The sequence below is a fragment of the Pan troglodytes genome, chromosome 10 (genome assembly GCF_028858775.2).
Source record: "Pan troglodytes isolate AG18354 chromosome 10, NHGRI_mPanTro3-v2.0_pri, whole genome shotgun sequence".
NCBI classification, from domain to species: Eukaryota; Metazoa; Chordata; class Mammalia; order Primates; family Hominidae; genus Pan; species Pan troglodytes.
Genome location: NC_072408.2, coordinates 25,533,973 through 25,549,459, shown reverse-complemented (window position 1 = coordinate 25,549,459; position 15,487 = coordinate 25,533,973). Strand labels below are relative to the sequence as shown.

At 35.6% G+C, this 15,487-nt stretch overlaps 1 protein-coding gene across 6 annotated transcripts in view; it reads right to left on the bottom strand.

Annotated features, from left to right (window-relative positions):
- PIK3C2G (phosphatidylinositol-4-phosphate 3-kinase catalytic subunit type 2 gamma) overlaps positions 1-15,487 on the bottom strand; it is a 387,383-nt gene that overhangs the window by 229,144 nt on the left and 142,752 nt on the right. The window lies entirely within an intron of this gene.

The following is a 15,487-nucleotide window of genomic DNA, read 5'->3' as shown; positions in this document are numbered from 1 at the left end:
TGATTATATGATTAAAAATGGGATCTAATATTTTTAACCAGTCTTAGCCAGATCTTACCACAAACCAGAAATCTAAAGTTCTTTAGAATAAATAAACAAAAATAATTTAATACAGCTAAATCTTACTAGACTGTGAAGTTCTTGAAAGAAACTGTGCCTTATTCATTTTTGGATGGCATTTGCCTGTTGTAAGATTTAGCACCCATTAGGCACTTAATAAATGTTTTTTATTTAAATAAATTTGTGAAGGTATTTAGCATTTGAAGTCCTGTTCCAAAGACAATTTATCCTGAAATGGATTCCTCAAATTGTCATCTTGCTCCATCAGAAGAAATAGATTCAATTATCTCAAAGTTCCTGGGAAGTGCTTGGAGATAATTTTGGCTCCATATTGCTTTGATATTGATTAGATATTACTAGGGCTTTGGTAAGAAGAATTAATTTTAAAGAAACAATTTTTTAGAAAAAAATTAACAAGCATAATTTAAAACATGAAGGAACTGCTTATAGTAATTTATTTACAAATAAAAACAAACCAGAAATTACTTTTGTAGACAACTAACTGAATGCTTTTCAACCAGTCAGGTGAGGGCTCTAAAGATTGGCTTCCAGTAGGAGGTTAGAAAACTGTAAAGTCTTTAATGGTCAGTGTTTTCTCAGCATATCAGGTTACTGAAGGGTTAAATGGGAACTATGCCGCCATCGAGTCAAGTAAACAATGGTATCAGATAACTCAACTGTCCTTGATGGCAGCTTCAAATGGAATGATAAGCAAGTTACATATTTTTTCTTCATTAAACTGAGCATTTTAATTGCAACAAGAATTTTACCTATAAGGTTAGTCAGTCAAAACTCTTATTTCTGACCTGCAAGTACATTTCCAGTATTTTTCTCCTGTTGAACATTCTAGCAACGAGACCTACTGAGAACTGCGGTCCAGACACATTTGGTGAAGTATTGCAAAGGTCAGAAGATCTCAGCATAACGTCATGCACAGGTGGAGGGCAGAAAGAGTGCAATTAAAATGCAAAGCTAGAAGCAGTTCAGCTTGTTTTAGTACATTAAGACTTTAGATTCTCCTAACTAAATGTGATTGACTCTAATTTATTGCTCTCAATTACTAAACCATTTGTCTGAAACTTGTAGACATCAAGGTCAGTGTGAGGACAGTTTGAAGTCTTGGAGGGAATAGTTACTAGGTAAGTTTTGTTGCCTAAGTGATGACTTGTTAAGTTAGCTATCAGTCGCCCATGCTTCCCTGTGTGACTATTTTACCTTATTGATAGAAATGACAAAAAAGGAGTATAAAAGGAACATCACAACAAAACAATGCTCTTTGGTGAATGCTATATCTTTAACTATGTGTTTATTTCCACTAGAATGCAAACTCCAGAAAAGCAGTAAATTTTTGTCTGTTTTGTTCATAGATGTGTCCCCAATGCCTTCAGATTTGTAGGCACTCTCTACATATTTCTTAGAAGACTGTTGAACCTGAACTCATTGTCGTTACACCTAAACATCTTTACTACCAGCCTTCCTCACTGTAGTCTGTGTTATCACCTTTCTCCAATTACATAGACTTAAAATGTTAAAGGTAATATTTTGCCCCTCTTTATTACTTTTTTCACCTTTCCCATCTGATGGAATTCTATTCACCCATGAACTCCAAGCTCAAGCATCAATTTACCTGTGAAGCTGTTCCAGCAATATTTTAACACCCTGTGGAGTTGATAACTCCCTTCTCTATAAAATTCTATATTATATACATCATTGAGGGCAGGCTCATTTATTTATGATTCCCTAGCCCAAGCGCAGTTGAATAAGTTTGTGGAATTCCTAGTATTCTCTTATCTTTACATCTAATCAGTTGCCGAGTTCTGTTGATTTTTCTATCCTAATGGCTCTAGCCTTTAATGCTGGCTTTTAATTTCTTCTGCTGCTGTCTAGTCTAGGCCATAATTACCTCATGCTAGTACTAACATTTTTAATAGTAATACCTTATCAAATCCCTTAAACTATTTGTCATAAAACATTAAATGGTTTTCTATATCTAATAAACCTCCCTTTAGTACACACTGCAATCTAAATATTCAAGGCTAGCAAAACACTCTAGATTTTTCTTCTACCATTAATATTCACTGAACCAGTCTGGCTCATTGATATATTCTACTCTGAAAATGCATGTGCATTTTCACCTTTGTGCACACTGTAACATCTGCTGGAAAACCCTCCCTTAGTTCTTTAAGTTCTAGTCCTCCTTCAAAATGTAGATCAAATTCCCTTGAAGGTGCCTCTGTTAGTCCTTAGTAATCACTTCTCTGAATGCCAAGGATATTGACTGGTTGACTCCCACTTAAGATATGACAGTGTGTATTAGAATTTATCTTTTTACATATGTGTCCTTATTCCTCAACTACTGACTAATTCAACTGAAGATGAGGATTGTTCAATGTTTTCTTTTTTATTGCTAGGATTTAGCAACTTCATATATGGTTGCAATGAATAAAAATGCATTGATCATGACGATAATAATTACAAAAATACTACTATAAAGTCAATTTTATTTCCTTCTGTGTTTTGAGATAGTTTCCACTGGTTGCAATAGGTTTAATTTTATAAATACCACTCATATAAATTCCAGATCTTTTTTTCTCTCCGTCAAAAGCATAGGAGAAAAACAAGTCTGAAGGCAGTGAAAGAGAGGGATGTACAGGCATACCTCAGAGATATTGCAGGTTTGGTTCCAGACCACCACAATAAAGTAAATATCACAATAAAGCCAGTCGCACATTTTTTTGTTTTTTTTTAATGTATGTAAAAGTTCTGCTTATACCATACTGTAGTCTACTAAATGTGTAATAGCATTATGTCAAACAAATCATTAAATTAAAAACTTTTATTAAAAATACTTTGTTGCTAAGAAATGCTAACAATAAACTAAGCCTTCAGCAAGTTCTAATCTTTTTGCTGGTGGAGGGTGTTCGGTCCATGTTGATGCCTGTGGACTGATCAGGATGGTGGTTGCTGAAGGTTGGGGTGGTTGTGGTAATTTCTTAAAATAAAGGCAACAATGAAGCTTGAATCGATTGACTCTTTTTCATGAAAGATTTTTCTGTAGTATGTGATGCTGTTTGATAGCATTTTATTAACAGTAGAACTTCTTTCAAAATTGAAGTCAATTCTTTCAAGCCCTGCCACTGCTTTCTCAATCATGTTTATATAGGATTCTAAATCCTTTGTTATCATGTCAACAATGTTCGCAGCATCTTCACCAGGAGTAAATTCTACCTCAAGAAACCACTCTTTTTTGCTCGTCCATAAGAAGCAACTCCTCATCCCTTCAAATTTGTCATGAGATTGCAGCAATTCTGTCACATCTTCAGGCTCCACTTCTAATTCTAGTTCACTTATAAGTTCTACCACATCTACAGTTCCTTCCTCCACTGAAGACCTGAACCCCTTACTGTCATCTATGAGGATTAGGATCTACTTCTTGAAACTCCTGTTAATGTTGATGTTTTGACCTCTTCCCATGAATCACCAATGTTCTTAATTATATCTAGAATGGTGAATCCTTTCCAGAAGGTTTCCAATTTACCCAGATCCATCCAAGGAATCACTGTCTATGGCAGCTGTAGCCTTATGAAACATATTTCTTAAATAATAAGACTTAAAAGTCAAAATGACTCCTTGATCCATGGCTTCAGAATGGATGTTTTGCTAGCAGGCATGAAAAAAACATTAACCTCCCTATACATCGCCATCAGAGCTCTTGAGTGACTGGGTGCATTGTCAATGAGTAGTAATATTTTGAAAAGAATCTTTTTTTCTGAGCAGTAAGTTTCAACAGTGGGCTTAACATATTCAGTAAACCATGCTGTAAACAGATGTGCTGTCATCCAGGCTTTGTTATTCTATTTATAGAGTACAGGCAGAGTCATTTTAGCAGAATTCTGAAGCACCCCAGGATTTTTGAAATAGTAAATGAGCATTGGCTTCAATTTAAAATCGCCAGCTGCATAGTCCTAACAAGAGAGTCAGCTTGTCTTCTGAAGCCTTGAAGCCCAGCATTGACTTATCTTCCCTAGCTATGAAAATCCTAGATAGCATCTTTTTCCAATAGAAGGTTGTTTCATCTATATTGAAAATCTGTTGCTTAGTGTAGCCACAGTCTTCAATGACCTTAGCTGGATCTTATGGATAACTTGCTGCAGCTTCTACATCAGCACTTTCTGGTTCACCTTTAGGTTACGAATACGGCTTTCTTTCTTTCTTCCTTCCTTCTTTTCTTTTCTTTTCTTTTCTTTTTCTTTTTGAGATGGAGTCTTGCTCCGTTGCCCAGGCTAGAGTGCAGTGGCACAATCTCAGCCCACTGCAACCTCTGCTTCCCAGATTCAAGTGATTCTCCTGCCTCAGCCTCCTGAGTAGCTGGGATTTTAGGCGCCCGCCACCACACCCAGCTAATTTTTGTATTTTCAGTAGAGACGGGGTTTCACCATCTTGGCCATCTGGTCTTGAACTCCTGACCTCATGATCCACCCGCCTCAGCCTCCTAAAGTGCTGGGATTACAGGCATGAGCCACTGCGCCCGCCCGGCTTTTTTCTTAAACCTTATGAACCAACTCTGCTAGCTTCAAACTTTTCTTCTGCAGTTTCCTCATCTCTCTTAACTTTCATGAAATTGAAGAGAGTTAGGGCCTTGCTCTGAATTAGGCTTTGGCTTCAGAGAATGTTGTGAGATTTGATCTTATATCCAAATCACTCCGACTTTGTCCCTTGAAGCAATAAGACGGTTTCACTTTCTTATCAGTCTGTCTTCACTGGAATAGCACTTCTAATTTCCTCCAAGAACTTTTCTTTGCATTCACAATTTGGTTAACTGTTTGGCACAAGAAGCCTAGCTTTTAGCCTATGTCAGCTTTCAACATGCCTTTCACACTATGCTTAATCGTTTTAGGCTTTTGATTTAAAGTGGAAGACATATAACTCTTCCTTTCACTTGACTACTTAGAGGCCATTGTAGGGTTATTAACTGGCCTAGTTTCAATATTGTAGGGTCTCGGGGAACAGGGAGGCCTAAGGAAAGGGAGAGAGACAGGGAGCAGCCAGCAGGTGGAAGAGTCAGAACACACACAACATTAATGGATTAAGTTCACTCTGTACTGTGGGTGCACCTTGTGGTGCCTCAAAACAATTGCAATAGTAACATCAGCAATCGCTGATCACAGATCACCATAACAGATATAATAATAACAGTGATACTTGAAATATTATGAGAATTTCCAAATGGGACATAGTTACACAAAGTAAGCACATGCTGCTGGAAAAACCTCACCGATAGATTTTCTTGACTCAGGGAAGCCACAAATCTTCAGTTGTAAAAACACACTATCTGTGAATTACAGTAAAGTAGAGCACAATAAAGTAAGGTATGCCTGCATTTTTCTTTCAAAAACAGGAGAACAAAAAATTAGTAATACAGTACCTATATAGTCAAAAAGGAAAATTGTGTATTTGTATCAATATATGCAAATGCTGGGAATAATTTTTTGCACTTTAATGGAAAGGGATGTCTCTGTTTATTTATTACTATTGCTTGAAGTTCAAGAAGAAGCTGAAAGAGAAATAGCTATAAAACTAACCACATGACATTCTGAGATGTGACTAAGGCCTAACTTGACATTAAAGCATGTCCGAACATAGCTTGCATTTGACTATTTTAGGAAGTGTTGGCCGCATTAAAAATGATGCCAGCAGTACTGCTGAAGTTCCTGCAACATGGGCTCTTTCATACTTGTTGGCAATATAGGTCAACATGTATTAAAACAAAAACAAAAACAAAATTTAAGTGTGCTTATTTTTTTGATCTATCTATTTACCTTTTGGGAATTTATTTTAAGAATATGATGAGTGACGTGTGTGAAGATATGTATGTGTATGCAAACAAAATTGGGAATAATATAAATGTCTAAAAATTAATAGTTAAATTAAATATGATATAACTATGTGATGGAATATATGCATTCCTTAAAAATAGTAAAAAAGTTTAATGAAATAAAAATACTAAGAGCCATTTTTTGTAGTATAATACCATTTTTAAAATATGTATATGTTTCTCAATATGATTAACAAAAAGATGAGAAGGATGAAAACATTAATACCAAATATCTGAATGGAGGTGTCATAGATTACTTTAATTTTCTTTTTTAAGCTAAGTTTTAAAAAGTTTTTCAAATTTTCTATACGAAAGTTTTATTAATTGCTAAGAAAACGAATAATACTTTTTAAAAGTAAAGCTTGTCCAACTAGTTAATGAATATATGTGAATAATTACGAACTCATGACTAACACTAGAAAAAAGCTTCAAATCATATGCCCTTTTAAGAGTATACATTGTTGCGTGAAAGAGCAAGCATTCTACTTTTTAGTTGACTTAGAATTTTCTTCTAACATAGAATACCTCTGGAGAATTTATGCTTAACTTGATACCTTTTCAAAAAGGGCTCCTGAACTCAGGTATAGATCGATGGACAAATATGTTCCACAAATCCTGGCATTTCTTTTCAGTGATATTATCTGAAATTATTTAAACACTCTTTTGGGATATAGTTGTTGGCATTTCATGCTCAGTAACTTGATCCTCAATGAGGTGAGGGCTACCCATTATTTCTCTGACTTTGGTGTGATATTTACAGACTGAAATGTCATATGTAACAGAAAAACTACAACCTATTTTGAATTTTCCACAAGCCAGGTTATCCTGCTTTATTTGATTTGCTTGAAAAATGCACATATAATTCCTGCATATCATACAAGGAGACACTCTTTAGCAATTCTGCTAACCTTGGAACTACTAATTACTATTGAAGTGAATATTACACTTTGAGTATGGGACAGAAACAAAGTACTGCTAGGAGATTCATGAGGCTGATGTCAACTAGGACCTTAATTACATTTATAAGAAACTTCCTTATAATCAATCATAAAATGGATTATTACAATGTAACAAATGGACATCTGGCTTGAGATATAAAAAAGATAAAGGTCAGTAAAATTTCATTATTTCTTGGGAAGCAGATCATGTAAAGCAAAAGAAATTTCCATTTATTATGAAAAAAATATTTCTTAAAATTAGGCTTGACAAGAATTCATGTACAATAATCAATTCTTTAAGGTAGTTCATTATTCTCTAAGTGTTCACCTAAGCACTTTATGTTACTTAATTTATTTTCCCAAGTGTGTCTTAACAGGGAGGAAACACAAATCACTCTGTCTCTCTGTTTCAGGATTTAATTGGCCTCCAAGTTGAGCTAACAATTGAGTCTCTGGAATCTGTTAAAGGACAAGATCTCATCGCTAAGATAAATATAACTCTGTACATTAACCATTAAGAAATTATCTACACTTGAACATGGGCCATTGTCCAATGAAGACACTGAGAGACAAAGAAAAAAATCCTCTATGAAGGCTAAGATTGTAAGGGTTAATAAGAAGAATCAAAGACACGTGGCTAAAAACTCAGAAGGTGGAAAAGGTATAATTAAAGCAACTTCATGATTATTTTCAAAGGAACTTCAGTGAAATAGCAACTCTATATCTTGCCAACAATGTAGGGTAAAACACAAAATGGAGGGCCAAGCAAAGGATTAAGTTGAAATGGTAATGCTTACACGTGCAGGGAAGGAAGAGCACCAAGTGTTTAGGTAACTCTCCAGCTCAAGGTGGAGGTAATAAGTGACCAATGGTTAGGATTTGTTGTACAACAGTGGCCTTTTCTAATGCTGGGTATCAGGACATTTTTACATTCTTAAAAATTATTGAAGACTTCAAAGAGTTTTGGTTTATGTGAATGATATCTATCAATAATTATATTAGAAATAAATTCAGGACATTTAAGAAATATTTATCAATTCATTTGCAATCACATTAATAAACCCATTTTATGTTAACATAAATAATATATTTCTGAAAAGAATATTTCCAAAACAAAGACTATTTGGTGAGATTAGTAATATTGTTTTACATTTTTGCGAGTCTCTTTAACATGTGGCTTAATGAAAGAGAGCTGGATTCTCTTACTGCTTCCACGTTAAATCTGTTGCCTTATTTTAAATCATGTGGCCCCTGGAAAACTCCACTCTACAGTCATGAGCAAATGAGTGTGACAAAGGCAAATGGCATCTTAGAATTATTATGGAAATAATTTTAGCCTTGTAACACCCCTGTAAGCATTTGGGGGATTTCAGACCTCACTTTTAGAACCTCTGATGCACACAGCACAGTTTGGCATGGATCATTGTTATGTGGCCATAAGTTAAGGAATTAGCACTTGTGGTCTGTTTCTCAGCCTGTGTTTTCTCTGGGCTCAAATTATCTGTGAAGTCATCTGACCAAATTCAGACTTGGGAATCGTCATTACTCTTCTCTTTTCTCAAACATTTACAGTCCCTCTCATCTCAGAGCACTGTAGGAATATCCAGAGGATTTAGGCAAATGTCAATATGGCCGGTGGAGTCATGAAATAAAATTTCGACAGAAAAATATATTTTTCAAGTTCTTCCATTTGACAGTAAAAAAAAGACTTCTATTCCTTTTTTAGATTTTCTCCCCTTATTGTTTTTTTCCACTTGTTCCTCTTTTCTAGTTTGAAAAGGATATAGGGAAAATATCTTACTCAAAGAACTTTTGAAGTGATGGGTGAAAGCCAAATGCGCTGTAACAAATGTCAACCTTTTAAAAAAGCAACTTTGAGTAAACTGAAAAGCAAAGAAATCTGAGATCAAATTTAAGTGTAATGGAAATGTCAGACTTCAGAATACACAGCAAGAATTCATGCAGAATATGCCATGAGGCTATTCACAGCTAAAAGCCCCAATGTCAGGTTAGAATTAGAAAATCATCAGAAGTGCAGAACTGTTTCTCCAACAGATTTTGAGTCTGATGACACACTCAGCATCAGCTTGGAAGAAAAATGTCAATATGAATATCTTTGCTATTTTTCTAGTACTAAAAATCATCAGATGTGACAAGAATTTTTTTTTCTAGCAAAGTGGTGAATAGGATTTTTTAAGATGATTGTAAATGTCTATCTACTGAATAATTCATGTTCTTTCAAGGATTTTTATATGGTTACAGAATATTAGAACCCAAAGAAACTTGAGACCTAGTTTAATCTCCTTATACAGATGAAAAAACTCAAACTCGGGCTATAAGCAGTTTTCCCAACACCATTTATTTGTGTCACTGAAACTATCATCCATATATCCAAAACACTAGGCCATTAAGCTTTCTACAGCACCCCTAGCAAGGACTTTTCATTTTTTTGACTGGATAATTTTGTATATACTTATACAAAAATCACAAGATTATCTTGGGTATATTATTTATTTTATTGCATTCTAAATGGATCAATAAAGATATTTAATAGTAAGCAATGTAATCTGTCTAATTGGACTGGGACATTGGCCCAGTTATGATATAACAGGAATAATAATGAATCTCAGACCCAAGGAGACATGGAAGCCATACAGAGATATTTCCTGATGGATAGTATATGGACTTGCATATAGAAATTGGGAATTAACTAGATGGTCATTGTATTAGTGAATTAAAATTGCTATTTACAATTAAAAAGCAGTTCTTGATTTCGCTCCTCTTATGTAATTACACGTTGATTTTACATGTAGCTAATCTTAAAAAGTCACTGTCATAAAGCCAGTAGTGTACTGAGAGCACCATGTAGATATTATGTTTGGATGCACTAAACATAAACATTATATATAAAAGTAACATGATGCACTGAAAAGGATAGAAATTTTGAGTTTAAACATCGAGACTGTTCTTTTATTGCCTTATGTTCCCTCTCTCTAAGCAAATTCATCTATATCTTTTACTTAATTCACATCCTTCTGTGGATGATTACAAAACAAATTGGAGTCTCTAGCTTAGACTTTTTGAACAACCAAATCTGTAAATGCAACTATTTCATAACACCTCAAAGCCAACGGATCCTAATCTGAAAAATAATCTTTTTTTTTTTTTTTTCTGAGATGGAGTCTCACTCTGTTGCCCATGCTGGAGTGCAGTAGCGCAATCTTGGCTCACTGCAACCTCCACCTCCTGGGTCCAAGTGATTCTCCTGCCTCAGCCTCTTGAGTAGCTGGGACTACAGGCCTGTGCCACCATGCCTGGCTAATTTTTGTATTTTTAGTAGAAACAGGGTTTCACCATGTTGGCCAGGCTGGTCTCAAACTCCTGACCTCAGATGATCTGCCAACCTCACCTTGGCCTCCCAAAGTGTTGGGATTACAGGCGTGAGCCACTATGCCTGGCCTGAACAATAAGGCTCTTCTAAAATTTGCTAGTCAGCTAGTGTGCCCCATGTTGGTGAATGTTTCTATTATGACCTACTTACATAAGACAGAAACATAGAATTGTGCCTTGATATGGTTTGGATTTGTGTCCCCACCCAAATCTCATGTTGAACTGTAATCCCCAGTGTGCTGGAGGTAAGGCCTTGTGGGAGGCGATTCACTCATGGGGGCAGATTTCCCCCTTTAGTGCTGTTCTAGTGATAGAGTTCTAATGATATCCGGTTGTTTAAAGTGTGTGGTACCTCTCCCCATCTCTTCCTCCTTCCCAGCCATGTGAAGGTGTGCCTGCTTCCCCTTTGTCTTCCACCATGGTTGTAAGTTTCCTGAGGCCTCCCCAACCATGCTTCCTGTATAGCCTACAAAACCATGAGACAAACCCCTTTTCTTTATAGATTACTCAGTCTCAGGCATTTCTTTATAGCAATGTGAGAACAGACTAATACATCCTTGACACATCTCTTTTTCACAGACCCTCTCCATTCAATTCTGCCATTTTCACTCCCATTTTCTCATTCTGTTCATTTAATTACATCATTGCTGCCACCTTCCTAGGATGACTGCCATTCTCTGACACCTAAACTACTTCCATTGCTTCCTAACAGGAAGCTTATTTTTATTTTTTATTTTTTAAATTATACTTTAAGTTCTGGGGTACATGTTCAGAACAGGCAGGTTTGTTACATAGGTATACACATGCCATGGTGGTTTGCTGCATCCATCAACCCATCATCTACATTAGGTATTTCTCCTAATGCTATCCCTCCCCTAGCCCCACACTCCCCAACAGGTCCTGGTGTGTGATGTTCCCCTCCCTGTGTCCATGTGTTCTCATTATTCAACCCCCACTTACAAGCGAGAACAGTTGGGGTTTGGTTTTCTGTTCTCATGTTAGTTTGCTGAGAATGATGGTTTCCACCTTCATCCATGTCCCTGCAAAGGACATGAACTCATCCTTTTTTATGGCTGCATAGTATTCCATGGTGTATATGTGCCTCATTTTCTTTATCTAATCTATCATTGATGGGCCTTTGGGTTGGTTCCAAGTCTTTACTATTGTGAACAGTGCTGCAATAAACATACATGTGCATGTGTCTTTATAGTAGAATGATTTATAATCCTTTGGGTATATACCCAGTAAATGATTGCTGGGTCAAATGGTATTTCTAGTTCTAGATCCTTGAGGAATTGCCACATTGTCTTCCACAAAGGTTGAACTAATTTACACTCCCACCAACAGTATAAAAGCATTCCTATTTCCCCACATCCTCTCCAGCATCTGTTGTTTCCTGACTTTTTAATGATCGCCATTCTAACTGTCCTGAGATGGTATCTCATTATGGTTTTTATTTGCATTTCTCTAACGACAAGTGTTGATAAGCTTTTTTTCATATGTTTGTTGGCTGAATAAATGTCTTCTTTTGAGAAGTCCTTCACCTACTTTTTGATGGGGTTGTTTGCTCTTTTCTTTAAATTTGTTTAAGTTCTTTGTAGATTCTGAATATTAGCCCTTTGTCAGATGGATAGATTACAAAAATTTTCTCCCATTCTGTAGGTTGCTTGTTCACTCTGATGATAGTTTCTTTTGCTGTGCAGAAGCTCTTTAGTTTAATTAGATCCCAGTTGTCTGTTTTGGCTTTTGTTAAAGACAATCCTAAGCAAAAAGAACAAAGCTGGAAGCATCATGCTACCTGACTTCAAACTATACAACAAGGCTACCATAATAAAAACAGCATGGTACTGGTACCAAAACAGATATAAAGACCAATGGAACAGAACAGAGGCCTCAGAAATAATGCCAGACATCTACAACCATCTGATCTTTGACAAACCTGACACAAACAAGCAATGGGAAAGGAGTCCTTATTTAATAAATGGTGTTGGGAAAACTGGTTAGCCATATCCAGAAAGCTAAAACTGGATCCCTTCTTTACACCTTATACAAAAATTAACTCAACATAGATTAAAGACTTAAACATAAGACCTAAAACCATAAAAACCCTAGAAGAAAACCTAGGCAGTACCATTCAGAACATAGTCATGGGCAAAGACTTCATGGAAGCTCATTTATTTTTGCTTTCCTCACCAAATCTATGCTTCACTCAGAAACCAGAGTGATCTTTAAGAGATGCAAATCTGTTCAAAATATTCTGTTACTTAGAATCATTTATGCCTTACTGTTGCTACTAGCATAAAGGCCAATTTGCCTAACTTGGTCCTGCTTTAGAAGTCCTCAACATGGTCTTCTAGTTTGACCTTCAAATGTCAGTTCATCTTAAATCATATACTCCTCCCCTGGACTTCAGCTACACTGTCTCTCTTCCAGTTTCCTATGTGCAGTTCCTGTCTCAAGACTTAGTCATATTTAAGTTCTTTCTTCCTGGAAAATCCTTCTCTCAATCTTTCCCTTTTGTCAATTCATTCCCACTTATCCTTTAGATTTAAGCTCGAATATAACTTCCTTAGGGAAGACTTTTCTCCTTTGAAGAAAGGTTTGGTTCTTTTGTTGTGTGTTATCATAGGATTATGTAGCTTTTATTCAGAGTTGTGATAACAACTGTTGTTTTACACTCATAATTTGGTAATGGCCTATTATCTACCTCCAGAAGATGGCAAGACCATGAATAAAGATCATGTTTCTTTTTGCTAGTTTCAGGGCCTAACAAAGTGTCTAAGGTGAGTAGGCCATCAATATACACGTATTGAATAAATGAATAGACAAATGGGTTTCAATGTCTTCATCTGTAAAATGGAGATCAGTAAAATGGGGGAAATAGATGTTGGGACTAATAGTAAGGAGGTTTTTCTGTATTTCAAGTCATATATTGTGAAATGCTTTGTAAATTATGTCCTTCAATTATAAAATATTATTAAGATGCTAACTCTTTATCATGTAAGTTTTGACAAGTGTGTTTAAGTCATTTATGTTTAATAGAAATTAAATATTTCTCATGAATTTATTTATATTTAACATTTGGCAGTGAAAGAATCTGAAAGCTGAAAATTCTCTTTAAAATGTAATTATAACGAAGGATTGATGATAAGAATGTTTGGTAGCATTTATCGAATGCTCTCGTATGTACCTTACCTTATTTGTTTCAGACAAGAACCCTAGGAGGTACATAATATTACTCTTTGTTTTAAAGTTAAAGAAACTTGTCCAAGGTCATTCAAGGAATAACTGGTAGAACCAGATAAGTCTGATTTCAAAGCTTATGTTATCAACTGTGAAATCTGGAAATAACTCAAGAAACTCCAAAAGTGTACAAGGACAAAATATGTATCTTTGTGTTTATATAACTCCACCTTCTTCATTCTCACCTTCACTCTTCCTTGATAGGGAATACTGAAATTTCCACATTTTTCTCTTCTGTATCCACACTTATCTATAATTGTATTCATATTTTTCCTTCCCTCTCACCTGAGAGGAAGAAGTTGCACTCTTTTCCCTGGATAAAATGCTTGCTTGCACTTTTGTTCCAGGCTGTTGGCTGTTAGTACCATCCCATTTTGCTACTTCACCTATCCATCTCTTTTCTGATCTTCCCTTCAAATATCCTTCCTTTCACCTTGTAAGCACGCTGGAAGCTCTTTTATTTAAAAAGGGATACAAATCCCAAACATCAAGCATCTTTTTCTGACCACTTCCAACTTTAGCTATCTTTTTGCCTTTATCATCAATTCTTTTCCAAGAGGCACCATTTATATCTCCCTATTCCTTTTTAGGAACTTGAAGTATGGAATCTAACTTCACTATTAAAATACGACCCAGTAATCTCATTTCTGGATATATATCCAAATGAATTAAAATTAGTATGTCAAAGAGATATCTGTACCCCCATGTTCATTAAAGCATTATTTACAATAGCCAAGATATAGAAGCAACCTTAGTGTCCATTAAAGGATGAATGGATAACGACACTGTGGTATGTACACACAATGTAATACTGTTCATCCTTAAAAAGAAGGAAGTTCTGTTATTTATGATAGCATGAATGAACCTGGAGGACATTATGCTAAGTATAATAAGCCAGGGACAGAAACACAAATATTTTAATAATCTCACTTAAATGTGGAATCTGAAAAGGTCAGTGTCATAAAAACGGAATGGAAAGGTGGTTACCAGAGGCTTTGGGGAGAGGAGAAATGGAAAAAGAGGAGATTGTTGTCAAAGGGTACAACGTTTCAGTAGCTTGGAGGAGTAAGTTTCTGTGATCTATTGCACTGCATGGAGACCAGAGTTAATAACAATGTATCATATATTTTGAAATTGCTAAAAATAAATTTTTAACATTCTAAACACAAAAATAAGTTTGTGAGATGATGACTTTGTTAATTAGCTTTATTTAATCTTTCTACAATGTATATATAGATCAAAAGATTATATTGTACCACATAAATATATACAATTATTATGTCAATTAAAACTAAATTTAAAAAACTGCTGTCATTGATATCATCAGTGACTACCTGATTTCCAAATTCATTGATCTGTTTTTAGACCTAATTCTATTTAATACTTCTTTAAAGCCTTTGAAAATCTTTTTCAAGGGTTCTAAGATACCACCCTTTTCTGGATCTCCTGCAACCTTTTGGTCACTTTTTTTTTCAGTTTATTTTCCTGGTTTTTCTTGCTTTGCACTGTCCTTAAAATGTTACTGTTCTCCCGGGGAGGCGGAGGTTGCTGTGAGCCGAGATCGTGCCACTGCACTCTAACCTGGGAGACAGAGCAAGACTCCATCTCAACAACAACAACAACAACAACAACAACAACAACAACAACAACAACAAAAATGTTGCTGTTCTCCAGAGTTCCATCTCTGGCCTCTTTCTATACTTCCTCTCTATAGCTACACACAGTACTTGTCACACATCCTCTACTTCCGTGGCTTCAACTACTGCCTGAAAGCCAACAACTCCCACATTGTTTTTCGTTTTGATTTCTCCTCTAAAATTCAGACCTGTATACACAACTGCATACCAGGCATCTTCTTCTATGTGTCTCATGGGTTTTTAAAAATGTGACATATCCAGAATAGAACTTTTCAACGTTCACTACGTAAATTTGCTCTTTCATCTAAAACTCTTATCTTGGTGAATGATGCAATTATCTATCA